Source organism: Dermacentor andersoni, chromosome 1 (assembly GCF_023375885.2).
Source record: "Dermacentor andersoni chromosome 1, qqDerAnde1_hic_scaffold, whole genome shotgun sequence".
NCBI lineage: Eukaryota > Metazoa > Arthropoda > Arachnida > Ixodida > Ixodidae > Dermacentor > Dermacentor andersoni.
The window spans coordinates 53918261-53935862 of NC_092814.1; the positions used below are offsets into that span (position 1 = coordinate 53918261).

A 17602-nucleotide genomic window follows, 5' to 3' on the forward strand; every position below is an offset into this window, starting at 1 on the left:
GCCAGTCAAAAAAACTCCGGCTGGTCCAAATGTATCTGAAGCACTCCTCCATGGCATCTATATTATAGCTCCTGTGTTGCTTTGGAATGGTTGAACCCTGTTAGGTAGTCATATTTGTTCGGCTTTACAACTATATATGTCAAAATGTATATTTAAAAAAAAAAAGTACAGAAAGAGAGTGGGTGGAGCCCCTACTAAGGATCAAATTCGTCAAGGTTTCAAAAGCACCCACTCAAAACGCGTTTCAGAGACTCTGGTTAACAAAGTAGATAACCTGCTGCCTATGGCAGAGACACCTTCCTCTTATTTTGATCCATGCATTACCCGCAATATGTCCATGGGATGCTTAAAAAATAAAGTTTCAATGTCCGCTGCTACAACCATACTTTTCACTGTGCACCAATCAATACTGTTACAGAGATAGTGTATGCTTACAATTAGTATTTACAAGGTTACAAAAAAATGACAAGCAGCCACAATGAATGCAAAGCTCTCGCCTGCCTCTGATCGCTTTGTAGCTGCCTCGTCATTCGACAGACACTACCAATCCCTCTGTCTCGCGATACTCTACCTCCGGGGGCGCTTGTCAATATAGCACAGAGGTGGCCTTGACAAATGGCGTATGTCACAACATGCATAACAGAGGGCACTCAGTAGATAGCACTGAATCGATGACTGGTGCAATTTTGTATGTAATGACGATGGCTCGGCAAAAGACTTTGTATGGATCATTATAGAGCGATAACACCTTTTTGGAGAGACCGATACAAAAGGACCGAGACCACAGCAGCACTAGGGAACATGGGGAAGATGTCCTTGTGGCGACATTCCAAGAAGATTAGTAGGTGGAAATTGTAAGGCAAAGTAGCATCCCAGTTGCTGTGGTTGGTGGAAACATACATTGATAACAAATGGGTCGTAGTAGGTTGAGGTGCTCTGCAAGTCCACTGATTTACTGGGTGATAAGTGGTTGCGAGCTTGTGGTAGACAGCACGGATGAAGGATGTCCTTGATGACACATGACAAGTGCTGGCCTTGAGTGGCCAGGTGTTGAGGAGCACCATGATGCAAGATCATGTCATAAAAGCAAGTCAGCAACACCCGCGGTGCAGCTAGTTCAAAAGGCGTGAGCAATATGTGTATCGTGTGACATAGTCACAATGGTGACCCACTTGTTCCCCAATGTTGAGTTCGAAAAGAGGCCAAGAAGGTTGAGCCAAACTCCGAAGAATGGTTCAGTGAAGATGTAGACAAGGTGAAGAACAGCTGGAACTATTGCTGGTCACTTTGAAAACGGAGGTTCGAGATTACAATCTGATTATGAGGTGCGCCGTAGTGGGAGACTCCGAATTGTTTTGAACACCTAGTGATTTACAATGTGCACATAAATCTAAGTACACGGGTGTTTTTGCATTTTATCCTCCTTGAAATACCGCTGCCATAGCCAAGATCACTAGGACCACTAAGATACCGTGATACTAAGGCCAGAACCACTATGATACCGTGGCCAGTGCCGCTTTGAGTTCTTAAAATGGACAAGGTGCTTTTCTTTTCTTTTAATATTGTCAGTCTCCAGCTGGTAACCGCTCATTTAACGTATCACTTAGAAGTGCAATTCTGGCAAGTGCTTTCATTGACAGAATCAAAAGCCAAAGTTTTGGGTTAGAGTAAGTATTAGGCTCTAGGTTATTCTCTCATTGCAATGAGAGCAGTGCTTACCCCCAATAAGTGAGGTCAGGGAGGCTGAAGAAGCAAGTGTGTCATTCACATTGTTAAAATGTACAAATGCTGACGAAGTCATTTCATGAGACCTCGTACATTGTTGCAACAAATGCTAGCACATGCGGCGGAGGAAGTCTGTAGTTTCGCAGGGCCTAGAGATGGGGCAAGTGTGCCACCCAATTGATTCTTCAGTGTGTTCCATTTGGCACAAACACTTGTGTTCACGTGCGTGAAGAGACTAGATGAAACCACCGTAGCTGATGCAAGCAGACCTAAGTGACTAGAAGCTGCTCCTTCCCTAGGATGTGACGAGGGCCTACATTTCCTTATACAAGGAAGGAAGGTCAGTTTTACCCAAAAGGTGAAACTGACATTGATAGCATTAGCAAAGTGTAACTACACAAAGTAATGTTCCTAATTTTATCAGCCATATATATAGCACTAAACATTCGCTTGCAAATTAAATTAGCAAGCATGGTGTAACGTGCGCACAGACAAAACATGAGCAGATCTAAATTGTTCCCAAACGCCCACCGACAGTGCTAATGTGATGAACGCCGGCCTAGGGGAGCATACGCTTCGTCTGCCCTTCAATGTGTCTTCCGAAACGCAAGATTACACGACTTCCAACACAAGGCAGGAAAGACAGACCACATGAAGCAGCAAGCCATCATGGCTCGCCCAGTAGAAACGCCTGCCGCAGATTACCTCCAGATACAGCAGGGTCCATATGTACTCAGCTGTGCGGAGAGCCACACACAGCCCCAGCTGGGCTAGAGGAGGGGACGCACGCTCATGTGCCCTCCTTGTGTGCACTTAATCCTGGTGCTGTGCGCCGACTTCCTACTCAAGCATGCCTGCACTTTTAACCTTGACCTTTTGACCTTTAACATTCGGGGCACATAAGAGGACGGAACACATCAAGCCACCGTCCTCAGCTCATCCTGGCACGCTGTGCCTCTCTCACAGCATATGGTGAACAATGTTATCACACCTAGGGACTTTTATACGGTACCTCACAGCAATGGCGAAAACAAAGATTCGACTTGAGCCTAATGTTGTAGCATGTTTTTTTCTAATGCTTATAATTTTTTCTATCTTGTAGAGTATGTTAGTGGTCTGAGCAGCTGAGCATAGCTCTGATCTAATCGTGAATACTTTTTAACGCTCGAAAAAGGCAAAGCCACAAAATGGGAGCCCTGGAATGCGTGATTGCTACGGGCAAGACAACTGAGGAGAAACCCTGACGTCACACTTTGAAGCCATCCCAAATCAGCAGCCGCCACACACCCTAGTTATGGGATCGCTCTATTTCTTTCTCTTTTTGCCATGGTCTCAGAGTTCACCCAATTTTTTTCTTTTTTAAAAGTTCATGGCCCACTGTTTTGATACTGCGTTGTTCCCCCCCTTCATTACAATGAGACAATGTGTGTTTCAAGCAGATCACTTGTGCAGTTGCACCGCAGAACAAACATAGTCGTCCAATGTTTAATGGCTAAACCTTTTCATGTGGTTCACAACGCTGAATATTGTGCAATATTGTCAATTTTCACAGCTTGAAAGCCTTGCTGGCGGCGATCTCTACATTTTTGGTATTTGTTCGCATGCGTTTCCGAGTTGGCCTCACTGTGCTGCAACTATGCAATGTAGTGAAGCATACAAGTGGTAGCAATTTGCTTGAGTGATGGGAGGCAAACCATCCGTGTTGCAACCGCTTCCAGTACTCCCATCCGCGTGTTTACTGAAATGTCAACTACCCACAGCAGAAGAGCACAACTTATTACGCCCAAGAGTTGGTCAATCGTTGCCTTCAGTTTTTCTAAGAAATAGACGTAAAACTCTTATAGCTTGCTTTGTCACTTATACATGGTTCACTCTATACTCTTCAGCACGAAAATGTACTATAAACTCATGTCACTAAGCAAACCATTAATAAAAATATTCTTATTTGTAGTGCGTATATTAGAATCTGGTGTCTGAAACGTTGTCCTGAGCACATTTAAAGGCATACTCGGCCATTCTCCGTAAAACTTACATTTTGTTGCTTCTTCGTCTACTTAAAATAGTGAATACTGCAGGCAGATTCCTGCCCATTCACGAGAGAATGTGAGTAGTACCACGCTTCGATGGCAATTGATTTAAGCGCTGCTGAGTGCTCTCTTTTCTGACTAAAGAGGTGCTTACACAAGTGACCGTAAGGATTAAATACGTTATAAATTGACAGTTGAAGATGCTTAGAAGGTGCAAGGCTTGGTCTTCGCAAATGCCAAAATAAGCGAAAATAGTTTGAGAGGTGTCTTAATAATGAGAAATCACAGATTAATAGCACAAATACAGCCCTGGTCAAGGCTGTGCTTTTAGCTTAGGGGTAGAATCGTACGTGGAAGTACCTGGGTTTGAAACCCGCTGATGTGAACCTTTGTTTACGTTATTTTTTATTTTTGTTATTGCTGCTTGTCTGTCATGACACAAACCTTTTTCGCCACTTTCATCAAGCAAGATTACTGGAAGCAGCAAGACTTCATACGCTGACGTGATTTTTTTTAAAATTTTTATTTTTGTTACTGCTGCTCAGTTGGTGCTTATCGGTCGTGACGAACCCTTTTTGCCACTTTCATCTGGCAAGATTACTGCAAGCAGTGAGACTTCACTACTGCTGAACCACGTACATCCATTCCATAGCCGTGTAAATTAGTTTAAGCGTGTTTATTCCTCTTCGCTCTTTTCACATCTGCTGCTTGGCACATTGGTTGGTGGCAAGCTATGCGTGTATCATGAACAGTCCTGAAGAATAGCCATTCAATTTGAGATTTCAACAATCAGCAGTGCGTTATTATGCTAAATACTGTTTGCATCCTTTGTGCTACTTAAACAGATGCTGTCACTTTCTAATAACCTTGTTAAAAAAAATTTTTAATGACTTGACCCAGTTTGAATAGTAAGGAGCAGTGTGAAAGAGAAGGAAGAGCTTAGTAAAATGCAAAGCGAATAAAATATCTTTCAAAAAAACATAGTAACGCCCATTGCAGATCAAGTCCAACATTTTCAAATATGAATAAAAAGAGATGCATATAAAAGCAAACATTTCCGAATCTGAGCTATTTCTGTCAAGCTCATTGGTATGAGGCCCGAACTTTGTCATAAGTGAGTAACTATTCATCAGCAACTATTCTCACATGCTGTTGGCCTGTGCACAATGCCTCAGTGCTGCATTTCACTGCTTTAAAGAGTTTATTTTGGTTTGGATGAGAGATACCTGCATCCCGGCATCAGCGAACACTTGTTTTTTGAGCTCAAGCTCCTTCAAAATGGCGGCACACTTCCTTTCCCGTGCATTCCTCAGTGCGTCCGTCCTTTCTTTGCCCTCCTTCCGCTGCGCATTCGCCCCATGGAGCATATAAAGGTTCCTCTTGGACGATTGCACAGTCAACGCCCAATTTTCCGGACTCCCCGGGGCCGCGAAAATGTCCGAAAGATTAGTGAATCAGAAAAAATAAATGCATGCGTTTTACTGCCCCCCCGGGGTTCTAATCACCACAGCCATGTCCGAAAAAAGCTCTCAAAGCTGCCAGCAAATTTATTAGGCATATCGGTGCTCGTAACGCGACAGGAGACTGCGTGTGCACGCGTGTATAATAAAGAGATACCTACTCTGTCCAGTGACAATTGTCCGTTCCCATGCTTGTTAAACCTCACCAAAATACTTTGCGTATACTTTACCCCATCACATTTCCGTATTGAGGCAAAGCCGATTTTGGGGACTGGCATTACGCAAATGCTGTGCTTTCCGAGCTTCGAAGCCAATCGCGAGGATTACAAAGGCGGAGTTGGTGCCATTGCTGACAATGGCAAATTCTTTCAATGAAAACCATAGCAACGAATAGCAAGAAGCTTAAAGGGCAACTCCGGCGATTTTTCGATGTCAACGGATGTACATGAAATTCGCTGTGTACGTACCTCTGCACACTCCCAAATGAACTTAATTGCATAGAACACCCTAGCTTACCCGTTCCTCAGTTACAGGCAACATAGTGTATGACATTAGGGGAGTCCCACTCAGAGCATGCCGGGATCATGCAGACGCACAGCGACATGAGTGGGGAGGAGTCGATGACCGTGAGCTAGTGCTTCGCGTGTGAAGTTACTCTTTGGACCGGCAAGTGATGGGGGGGTGGCAATTGGTGTTTCGTTGTTGGCTGCATGAACTTCAGCCCTCACCATCTGCACGCACAGTCTGGGCTAATGCCGATCGCGTTCAACCGAGGTTAAGCCTAATGTCACAGTTGCGTAGTTCATGCATCTGCTGCTGGCGGACCTGAGCGACTGACCTGAAGCTAATTAAGCCATAGGTATGAATAAAACTACTATGATACAGTTTTGCCCATACGGATTTCAAATAAACCATTCCTTATTTCGTAGAGTGCACACACAAAAAGTGAGAAGCGACGACACAAAATAGTATTAAGATAGGTACGTTGCCATTTCCGACGGAAAGCTGCCCGCCGCACTCACCGGCACTTCCGTAAATTAAATGCAACTACGAAGATGGGTGTATTTTTACGTATTGTCACGCCGACTCATTATTTAGGTTCCAAGGTGCACTGCTTGCCTCGTATCTCAAATGGGCAGCGAGTGTAGGCCCCTTTGATACAGCAACGTAAACAACCGCCTCGTTCAGCTGCCAACGGTGTCTACACTGGCATCGGCATTTCCGTGAGAAAACATGTTCTCTAAATGAACGATCACATGTGCAAAGTCCTCAGCTATGTACACTTTACGCAATTTACGGAATATATTGTGTGCATGAAGAGAATACGTAGAATAATAAGTAGGCGGCATAACGCTCCCGTACTAGTCTCCCGCTCGCTGTTTTCGAAGGTGCGTGGTCGGTCATATCACCATGATTCGGAGTGATGCAACGGTGCTTACATGCACAAAACCTGCCTTTTTGATATGTTCTGACATCGTTTGATGTCAACGATGAGCAGCTAGTATTATATCTCAAGTGACTGACGAGTGGTTGCTGCACCTGCCGATTCATGTAAACAAATGCACCATTCGGTGCTTTGGACTGCCAGCGACGTTTTTGCGATACAAATGCGGAAAGTCGTGCTCTTTCCTGAGAAGGGGTATAACATGTAAAATAGCAAGCAGCAAATATAAGATCAGTGGTTTGGGCTACCCTTGGTCTTCATGCTGCAGCATGATACGTAGCACATGGGCGCTGGCTCTTGTGATGGCGGGTTGAATGCGAACAGCGATTCGTGGCTATTGAATTTGTCAGAATCATACCTATCAACATTTGAGAGATCCGTAGAGCTGATGCAGCTGACATTGTCACCTGAAGATCCGGCGTAGTCACAATTCAGCCGAGCGTCTGCTAAGCTGAATTGGCATGCCTTGTGCGCCTTCCCCGGTGGAGACCCCAGCGACGTCACACGAAGAGCTACGCTCGGCTGCTTAGTCAGGTTTCGGTTTCGTTTTTGCGCTTTTTTGCTTATTTAAATTTATCTTCGAATTTGCGAAACAATTCTATCAGACGTTGACAGGGGGGGGTCTCGGGAACCTAAATATTCTATTACCTTGACATGGTCAAAAAATAGCTGGAGTTGCACTTTAATAGTGAACGTTGGAGCAGCTAGGCCTAGCATTGCCGCGGGGTTGGCTACAGCTGCCGGAATATTTGCGTGCAAGATAATCAAAATGGAGACGGATTTTATTAATGTTTTATTAAGAGCGAAGGGTTCTTGCATCCGAAATTTCAGACGTTTCTATACATTGACTATGCGGTATGTGGTGGTGAAGCGAAGCCGCCCGAATTATCGAGCATGTCCGAAAAATCGAGCCTCCTGAAAATCTCGTTGACTACACTGGCAACTCTTCCAGCCAACGACATGGCGTCAAAAGACAATTCGTTATGATCCCTTTCTGTTACTCAAAGGCAGCATTTAGCAAGACTTTCGTTATCGTTCAATAATATTACGGTTAATTTTCCCTGATAGAAGCACAAATTCCCCGAGTCCCTGAGTATTTCCAGACTATTCAAAATCCCCAAGAATTCCCGGTTGGTAGACACCCTGGAAGTGCCTCTACAGCCTAATGTTTCAAAGTGTCACATTAAGTGTTGCGTACAGCTGAAATGAAATGCCTTTGGAATGGAAAGCGACAAAAGATTTCAACGAGCATTGCTGACGCTACGCTTCGTCTGAAAACAGGATTCCGCAGCGGCACGCCGCTACGAACATTCTGCATGTTTCTTCCATGGAGTTTTTAAATACTGTACATGTAGAGCTGCGCTTTCTTCTTTAGTCCCTTGCAATGAAGCTAAAAAGCAGATGACATGCAGCATTGTAGAACGCACAGGATTATTTTTCTCTCGCGATCCAACGTGCTGTAGCATTCAAATCATGAAACCTCTACCAAACGAGTCACCAAAATAAGTCTTTGTTTATACCCAGAATTGCGCGTTTTAGAAGCGCGGTTTTTTGAGCGGGACTACTTTAGTTGCGGAGGCAATCGGCTGTCACGCGCCGGTCGTCTGGGCAGGGCCTTTCCGTTTTTCTAAAGTTGTACCTAACTATACTACTATTTCACTAACAAAACCCTTTATGAACACAGCTGTATTTCTTTTTTTTCTTGCCGAGCTTCAGTATTGAGTTTCTGGCTAAATATCTTCGGCCAACACTGAATGACAGGATGAAATAGTCATTTGCTGGATTAGAGAATGAACACAGGACAACAAAGAAGTTTGGCATGCAATTTCTTTTTTTTTAAAGTATGGTGAAACAAAAGAATGCAGAGAACTGAAAATTTTATTCCCGAGAAACGTTCCCAGCAAGGGAAAAAAAAAGAAGGTGGTGGCACTAGTGTCCTAGTATTGCTTACCAGAATATTTTGCGATTTCATGGCCAAACTAAAGGCAAACTAAAAACGTCGTGTCGAAAAGTGTACCTGCCCATTCTAATACGCTTCACAGTAAATTAGTTTCATACATTTTTTTATGCTGGCCGCTTACAAATAAAATGTTAAAAAATTCGAAACAGCCCTAATGAGAAAAATTTGGCGCACCTTCTATTTTACACAGAAACATGAAAAAAGTGCCAAACAGAACATTTTCTTTGTAATATTTATGAAAATTTCTTCCTACATAAAACACGAGAAAAGAAAATAGTTAAAATTTTTTTTTTCAAAAACCTCATTTTCGAAAAATAAATAAAAACCGGTTCCAACTCGAAAAATTTTGCATGGGAATCCGCTAACGTTATGGAAAACGTAGGTGCAATAATATGTTCCCTCATTTGCTTTATTCACAAAATATAATGGTCCAAAATGGCCCATGTTAAGTGTGCTGGCTTTAGTGCCGCAATGACTTGTTCTGGTTTGTTGACATTTACTTTAAAAAAAAAAAAGGCAGTGGTTGCCACAAATGAAAGAACGTTTACCTTAGTTTTTTATTGTGATAAGAACCGAGAATGTGTTTTCTTTGTTTTCTGGGGCACAAGAGAACCAACTTGTCACTACCTTTGGTGCTCAAACAAATTTATTGCGTGTCCTTTGTAGTTAGTGTTTAATGACTGTCAGCTTGCTAGCGGGAGTTCTTGCAACGGACAGCGCATGTCCACTTGACTGATCGCGGGCATACATCCACACATGCCAAGACCGAATTTCTGGCACACGTGGCACGGACTTCCACTCCGCTGACTTTTGACGATGCTCCTCGATAGCTGCACCAGGTGCATGAAGCAGAGCCACATTCTTGAGGCTGCGCCTAAGTTGGAAGACCATCTCATGTGCCCAACGAATGGGGGCGGCATTTCCAGACCTCAGGTTGTGCAGGGAAGCTTGGTGTTTAAGGAGTTCACCCACAGCATCACAGGCATTCTTCCTGTGCCCGGTAGTGGAAAACATCCACCTCATACAGTTGGTACCTATATTTAAAATGGCTTGCTCCACCATCACTGACCAATGTTACGTGACAGTAGGTGGGAGTTTTTTCATCTAACACTTTGTGTACTCTAGCCAGGACGTAGCAGGCGTATACTGCGTCGTGATGCATGTCCTAGTTTACAAGAGCAAAGCTGTGTGTTGCTTTCCATGCCATGGCGACATAGGTGAAAACGGAGGTTTGTTTCTTGTGCCATCGGTATGACTATTTCATCTGAGAGTTCTCCGCAAAATCAAATGCAGGAGAATGCTTCCGCGCTGCTCACGCTTCTTTGCCTCATATTCACAGCAGCAGCTTGAGTGTGGCGTATGTATTCGTGAGGAATCCATTTGGTGACCCATTTGTCGAGCTCCTTCACAAAAAGTTTTGGAGACGACATCTTCTTGGTCAAGCCACTGCTTTCTGAAACAGCAAATGTGACTTCGTGCTCGTCAACCATTCCCAGACTGGTCAAAGTGAGGCGTTCACTTTATGGGCAGCGCTCACACTCCTTCAACGTACAATCTGTGGTTGGGGAGCCGCAGAGGCACAATACTTTCATGCCTTCCGATGAGATTGCCATGCCGGTTACGTTCTCAAGCGCAGACACAAAGGTTCGAATTAGTGTAAAAGACGCAAACACAAACCTCCTGTTGTGGTGCGAGCAGCACCCATTTTAGATGCAGGCTGTAGAAGTTTGACAGAGCGATGGCACTTTTGGGGCGAGCTGCTTTTTGAACATCTGGAACGTCTCACAGATAGAATGTGTTATAAACCGTTTTGAGACGTACTCTCTCTCACCGTTCGCGATGACCGACACAACGTCCTCATTCGGGCTCTGCCAACAGCACCCAAGTTCGTCCTTGGTGAAGTAGTTGAGTGCGACTTGTACATCCAATGGGCTTAAACTTGACCTCATGTACGGATCAAAATCTGATCACATTCCATGCTTCTTGTGGAAACTTTGGGCCTTTCTGAGCATGTACGTTGTGACAGCTGGGATTGCCTCTTGAACCGTGTGTTCAACTTCTGGATGCACGACGGTCAACAGACGGATGCGCTTTCAATAGAACCTTGAAGCCTCGTATGCTTGCTTCAATCTATTTAACCAACCGGCACATGCACAACATTCTGTCACAGACGGTTGAGGTGTACTGACACTTCCGTATGCAGTGCTTAAGGTTGGACATCTTCATCACCACGAAGCTTTCAATCTCGACCCATTTTCTCTATACCTAAGATTGTCTGCTGCGTATGTGAATGGAAGATGGTGGCTTCAATGGCGAAACATCTGAAGAAAGGTGGACGTACCTGTTCAAGACATCAATCGCTTCCTCTTCCTGAAGGAATACCTGGTCTGCTTCATCGCGCGTATCACTAGATGAAGACAGGATTTCCTTGAGGTGCGTAAGCAGTGCTGGCAGACCTCCTCGGTGTCGCAAATATCCTCGGCCTCTGGCTTCCGCAGGGAGGCAACATCCAAAACGTTAACGCAACACAAATGCTTTTTTTCTTGGCAATCTTTTTCTTGTGAACGCGCAAATAATCGGCACAGAATACTCAGACCGAACTATGTGCCACATGCATCGCGTGAACAGCTGGACCAAGTCAAAATGTTTATACTGCACTCTTTCGTTGCTTTTTCTGCGTTGCTGCCGTGACTGAGCGTCCAGAATGTCTCAGTTTCATGTTTTATGAACCAGGCCATCTAAAGCATTTCACTATGAAAACGTGTGAGCCACACATTATCGAAGGACAATGTCCATCTGGCACCACCATTGACCTCTGTTGTTTTCTGCATGGGAAAGCGTGTCAACAAGGTGCTGACAAAAATAATAAATTAGGTAACTTTGGCAGTTCAGTGCGGCACTGAACTTTTTCGGACAGCTGAAAGGCAGAGGCGAAGGTTGAGGTAAGACAGGAAGACGTCTGAGTGACGCAGAAAACGTGCGATAACGTGAAACCAAACCAACGGCTCGAGAAATGACCGACAAGTTTTCAGAAAGGCATACAGTCGAACCCGGCTATATCGAACTCGCAAAAAAACGCCTATCAGTTCGATATAGAGCATAATTCGATATAAGGCTGCTAAATAATTGCATGTCATAAAAGCACATACCATTTATAAAATCACTTTACTGGTGAAACTAGCTTAGTTTCGCACTAAGTGGTCCTGCATTTTCTTCTGCTTGGACAATTTCGCTGCCTGTGTCGCATGCACCTTTTCACATTGTCTAAAGCGTCGGAGCAGCTGAGGCCGCAACCTTCCGCATTCGCGCAGAAGCACCGACTAGTGCGAGCGCACCAATCGCTTCGGAGGACATGGGCCAAGGACCGTCGTTGCTTTCCTCATTGTGCCCACTTTCACTTGTGCTCGGTACGATGTCGGCAATATAGTCTTCGTTTTCGGGCTCTCCTGTGGTCGCGACATCATCATTTGCGCTCACAAACTCGTCCACCGTTGATTCGTCAACAGCTTCCGGAAATTCTGACAGCTCGCTCCGAACTTAGGCAACATCGGCAACGGCTTCGTCGCATTCATCAGAATTTAGTCATCACCGAACACGCGAAAATCGGCTCGGCAGAAGAACTTTCGGATGAACCACTCGCACACGGCAGTGCGTACGCGTCGGGCGCCACGGGCACCGGGTTGCGAGTTGGGGCGCTTTAGCCGTAATCTCCCCCTTCAAGATCGTGCTGAAAGTGCTCCTCGGAATGTTGTAGGCTGCGGGGACGTCTCACCGTGTTCGATCCTATTTATGATTTCGAGCTTCACGATGAAAGGCGAATTCTGCCGCTTCATCACGGCAACACTGCGGGAGAAGGCCCACAAGGCGCACACACAATGAACCAGAAAAGCTGCGAGACAACTCGCACTTCCGCCATCTTGCACGACGAGCGCACAAGAGCCTCTGATTGGCTGTCTGAGCAAGCACTGCGGGCGGGCCAGGATCATTTTTTGCAGGGGGGTGTCGACGGCTCGTCCGAGGCAGGACGGTCACGGTAGGGAGAGCGGTTGGATGGAGCCGCGCCGCCGGGTTTTCCCGTACCACGAGGGAAAGCCAACTTCCGGGGGCACTTTCTCTCGCTTGACGTTCGATATATCGGGAGTCGCTGCTTTTTTTGTTCGATGCAAGCGTAATTTTTGCTATATATACGCATTGTAACTATACCGTGTCAAGAAATTGTTCGATATATAGAATAATTCGATGTAAACAGGTTCGATATAGTCGGGTTTGACTGTAGTGCGAGTTGCACAATGTGGTGCCAAAGAATGTTCCAGTATTCATTGCACATGGGGGATGGGGAGCAGAATGTGAAAGAGCAGCTCCATAATGGCGCACCTGCCGATTATGGAAGCACTCCATTGCTTCCAGATTAGTCTGCCTCGGCGCTGCTTACAGGTGATTTAGTGTGTGCACTAGGCAGGTTTTGGCAAAGTCAGCCACAATATGCACTCGCTGTCTCGCATGCTGTTGACATGCGAATAATGGAGACTGCAAACTCTGTACGTGTTAGCACTTCAGGGGGTCGCAGCCCCCAACCCCTACACATGCTAGACAAAAATCCGACATTTTTCTTAAAAAGATGCTGCCAGAGCGAAGTTCTCAAGTAGACAAGAAATTGGAGCTAGATTTGGGTACAATGGAAATTGATAGACAACTAACAAAGGTACTGAAGCCAGCACGCTCAACATGGGCCACTTTGGTCCATTATATTTGTGAATAAAGCAAATGAGGAAATATCACAGTTTTTCCAGAAAAACAGATTTCCATTCGAATATTTTTCTAAAATTGGAACTTGAAAATGACTTTTTGAAGAACTTGTTTAGCTATTTTTTCTTCTCTTGCGTTTCATGCGAGATTTTGACACTGTCTTCAAGTTTCTGCGTGAAATATGAAATGTGCCAAGACCCAGCAAAGTTACCAAATTTTTCTGATTTGGGCCATGTTTGGAATATTTTAACATTCTTTTTTTGTTTGTGGGCAGCAGAAAAAGAGGCATGAAACTAACTCACTGTGAAGCATATTAGAACAAGCAGAAACATTTTTCGACAATGTTTTTAGTTTGCGCTTAGTTCAGCTGTGAAATCGCAAAACATTGTGGCAAAGGAATAGGAGGATGCTTGTGCCACCCCCTGCAGATTTTTTTTGGCTTGCTGGGAACGCTTTTCGGGAACATCGGCACAAAAACAGAAGTCACTAGACAAAAGTCCCAGTAACCTTCAATAACGTTTCCAGATGCATGGCAATAAAAAAAAAGGGGGGGGGGGAAGCGGATTTTTAAATTAAGGTGATAGAAGTAGCTCAGGATTGTGGGGACTTCAGATTGACATCATTCATGAAAAAGATAACATGTCCAGAGCAACAGTGTGGCCTGTTATAACGGCAGAGTTCACACAAGGTTTGGGCATTGCAAAAAGACAAACATGAGATGATTTCATCACATGAGGTGATAGCGTTTGCAAATTATTGCATTTGCGTACACAGTGAAAACAGTCAAGAATACAAAGAGTACTATGTATGCTTTACTCTTCGGAAGAGCAAATCTGGCCATGAGCGAGATGATTACGCATAATGGCACCATTTATCAGATGCACAGTGCTCGTGTACTGAATAAATAGTCAGCAAAAACATGAACTCAGATTCCTCTGAAATGCCAAGTGCACACAACTGCCTCTTAAACATGTGCTGTGGTTCAGGGGAAGAATACTGACAAAAGAAAGAAGGCGGGAATCTAGGTAAAATTGAATGAGGCTGTTCCTTGGCTAGGATATGGAAAATGGCAGGAGAGGAGTACTGCTTGCAGGTACTAGTTGAAGAATGAAGGAGAGAGTCACTGCTGCATAAAGGGTAGCTCGCTTCCTCTTTCGGCAACTTGACATTTTAAACCATTGATATGATTTGAAATCAACACTTCTAGTATAACACCAAAGATACCACTTAGGTTATAAGCACTTACTATTAAAACATATTGGAGAGATTCTGAAATCAGGGACCCAAAATGAGGGGACATTATTGGTCACATGTAGAAAAAAAATGCAAGCGAAGTATGGGTTTATGAATACGCAAGTCACTTGGAGACGCCCAACAAGGTATGAAGTGCACATCCTGGTTAGAGTGCATTATACAGTAAAACCTCGTTTAACCGTACCCAATTAAACAGTAGTCTCGTTTTAAAAGTCAAGTCCCCGACTCAATGGCCATTGATGTGTTTTGTATCCGCATAAACTGTACCAGCTTACTGCGTGCGTATCGGTTAACACATCGCGCAAACATGGCAATGCGCGATCACCATAGGGCAGCCCGGCAGAACAGCAAGCCTCAGGGTTCAGAACAACGCCCTTTAAAGCGCCCTGTGCGTTTGCGCGTGAAGCCACACAAACATCATTTCGGCACCGTGCCAGAGAGTGTTGTGGTATCGTGCAAGCAAGGACTCACGTCATGCCTAAGCTCGGATAAAAAAAGATGCCGGGTGCTCAGCATAGAAGAAAAATTGGACATCGTTCGTGCTATCGAACGTGATACGAAGTCGACGCTGGCACGCGACAGGAATCTACTGTTGACTACGGTGTGTGGCATTTGAAATGCGAAGGGATGCCATGTCAGCTACGATAGCGAAGTCGCCTACCAACTCGCCCAAACTGCCATGCTTTTGACAACGTTAGACTTTTCGCCATTGTTGCCTCTGTTGCTACCGAAGTTTCGCCCAGCAACAGTGATGAGGACAACTCGGAAAGCGACACCACGGGCGATTCAGGCCCGACAGTGGAAGAAGCTACGCGTTACGTCAGCCTCATGAATGCAATCGTCACGACGAGAACAGCACCCCGCAATGAAAAAGGCGCCCCCGAACTTCTGCAGTGCTACCGGCCGTGTGCACAGAGAACATGAAACGCCAACAAGCAATCTGCCATGCGAGTGTTTGCTGAGAAGAGGGGGCTGGCTGAAAAGCTGCCTCGCAGCTTCAGTAAGTTCGTGGCCGCTGTCGTCGCTGCTAGGCCGTCGTGGCATCAATCGAAAATAACACTTTTGTCGCGCAATGTGAATAAATACAGAGTTTTTTCCCCCTCATCGCACTCTCTCAGAGTTCCCTTTTTGACAGGTAAGTGGGCGATCTCATGCTCAATCTCATGCTACTTCGTTTAAGCAGTACTACCGTTTAGTACGTACTTTTTCAGAGATCCGGCTAACTACGGTTTAACGAGGTTTCAGTGTATATGCTGTAAACCTGTTACAAGAACGCTAAAAACGACATACCTTTGGATATAACAGACTATTCTCACGTGTGGAAAGTGCAAAAATACCTTTGTAAAAAGTCCCCATAGTAGAACCCTGGGAGTGTTAGCCAGCGCCAACACTCACAGACCAAAGGTTGTGGGTTCGGTTCCCACCTGCGGCAAGATGTTTTTTCATCCACTTTAATTTCCATTAATTTATCGTTTCTTTATTTCGTTTATTAAAGCACAATTCCTTTATGTTGTCCTTGGTGTCAGTGTTTGTTGGCTTCTTCCGATATGACTAATAAAAATCGGGCCCCTCGGTTAACCCCCTTCCTTCTCGTTGACACTAGTGGCAAGCTTTTCATAGCTGCATGCCATGCAATGCAGTAGAGTTTTCAGGACGACCACAAAAGCTGTTTGCTTGGTGACAAGTGTCCTGTCAACTTTGTAACATGTCAGCAAAGCTTGGCATAGTGGAGCTAGTACAGTCGACCGATTTTTCGGACCCTCAAGGGACCGCGAAAATGTCCGAAAAATCAGGCAGTCCGAAAAAACAAATGTGCACTCAAACTCAATTTATTGCTTACTATTGAGTTACAGGCTGGAAAAAATTAATAATGGTCTTCTGAACCATGCTTTGGTTGTGTGCAAGCAGGTCCGCCTGAAGTTCGGCGAGAGTCGTCGTGTCGCCGCAAGCCGACGAAAGAGTTGCGACCGCTTGCATCAGTTCAGCTTGCGTCGGCTGCGCTGCTGCAGGCGAGTCGTCGTTGCTCTCAGGCTCTGCAAGCACTTGGCGAATGATTTCTTCATCCGTGAGCCTGGCGCACAGTTCGAACTCGCTTTCCACGTCCGTGAACTCCGAAAATGAGACGGTCGAGGGAATTTCGACGCCTGCAGTGCGAAGGTCGTCGATGAGGTGCTCACTGCCAGACAGCTGCTCGACGACACTATCCTCGTCCAAGACAGCCGAGTCGCCAAGCAACACAAATCCCACGTGGCGGAAGCAGTTGCACAGCATTGTGGATGTCAGCGACTTCCACGCATCAGCGAGCATGCTAAGTGCTCCAAGCAAACAAACAGAATAGGCTTTTCCACTGTCGAGGCACAACACCGCACGCGAAAGCAAGTGTGACCGATAGTTCACCTTCAGGTTGCGTATCACACCTTGGTCCATCGGCTGTAGGATACTTGTGTCCGGTGGCAAGAACTCGACGCTTGGCTAAGCAGCACACACAGCGCAGTCGTCGGGAAGTTGTCACACCGACTTCGTTGAGTGCCTCCTCGCTGCCACGTTGCACGCAAATATAAAAGTTCCGGAAACAGCGTCTTGAAGCACTGAAGCCGATTCAATCAAATGAGAGCCACAGTAGCGACAGAAAATGGTTTTCGCGTCTCCGTCACACAACCACGACTAGGCCTACTTACTAAGCTCGTCAACGCACGGCAAACACAAACAGGCAGTCGAAGGATGAAAGGAAAAGAAAAAAGCATTGCTTTACGGCAATGACAGTGTTGCAGAAGCAGAAGCTGCTAGCATATAGCCTCAATCCAGCATCAGAGTAGCTGAGGATTCCCCATGCAAGACCGGCACCCGTTTCGAGGCTACAGGAGGAAAATGTAAACGAACAAGATGGTGGCGACACAGCTCAAAATGCGCGACAGTTGGCCCGACCGACGCTTGGAAAGTCCGAAAAATCGAACAGCCCTCCCTAGAGTCTCCGAAATTTTGAGTC

General features: G+C 45.4%; 1 protein-coding gene across 4 annotated transcripts in view; it reads right to left on the reverse strand.

The window, feature by feature from the left end:
* The window catches only part of CtBP (C-terminal binding protein), a 73478-nt gene that overhangs the window by 39594 nt on the left and 16282 nt on the right, over nucleotides 1-17602 (reverse strand). The gene's annotated exons all lie outside the window — the stretch shown is intronic.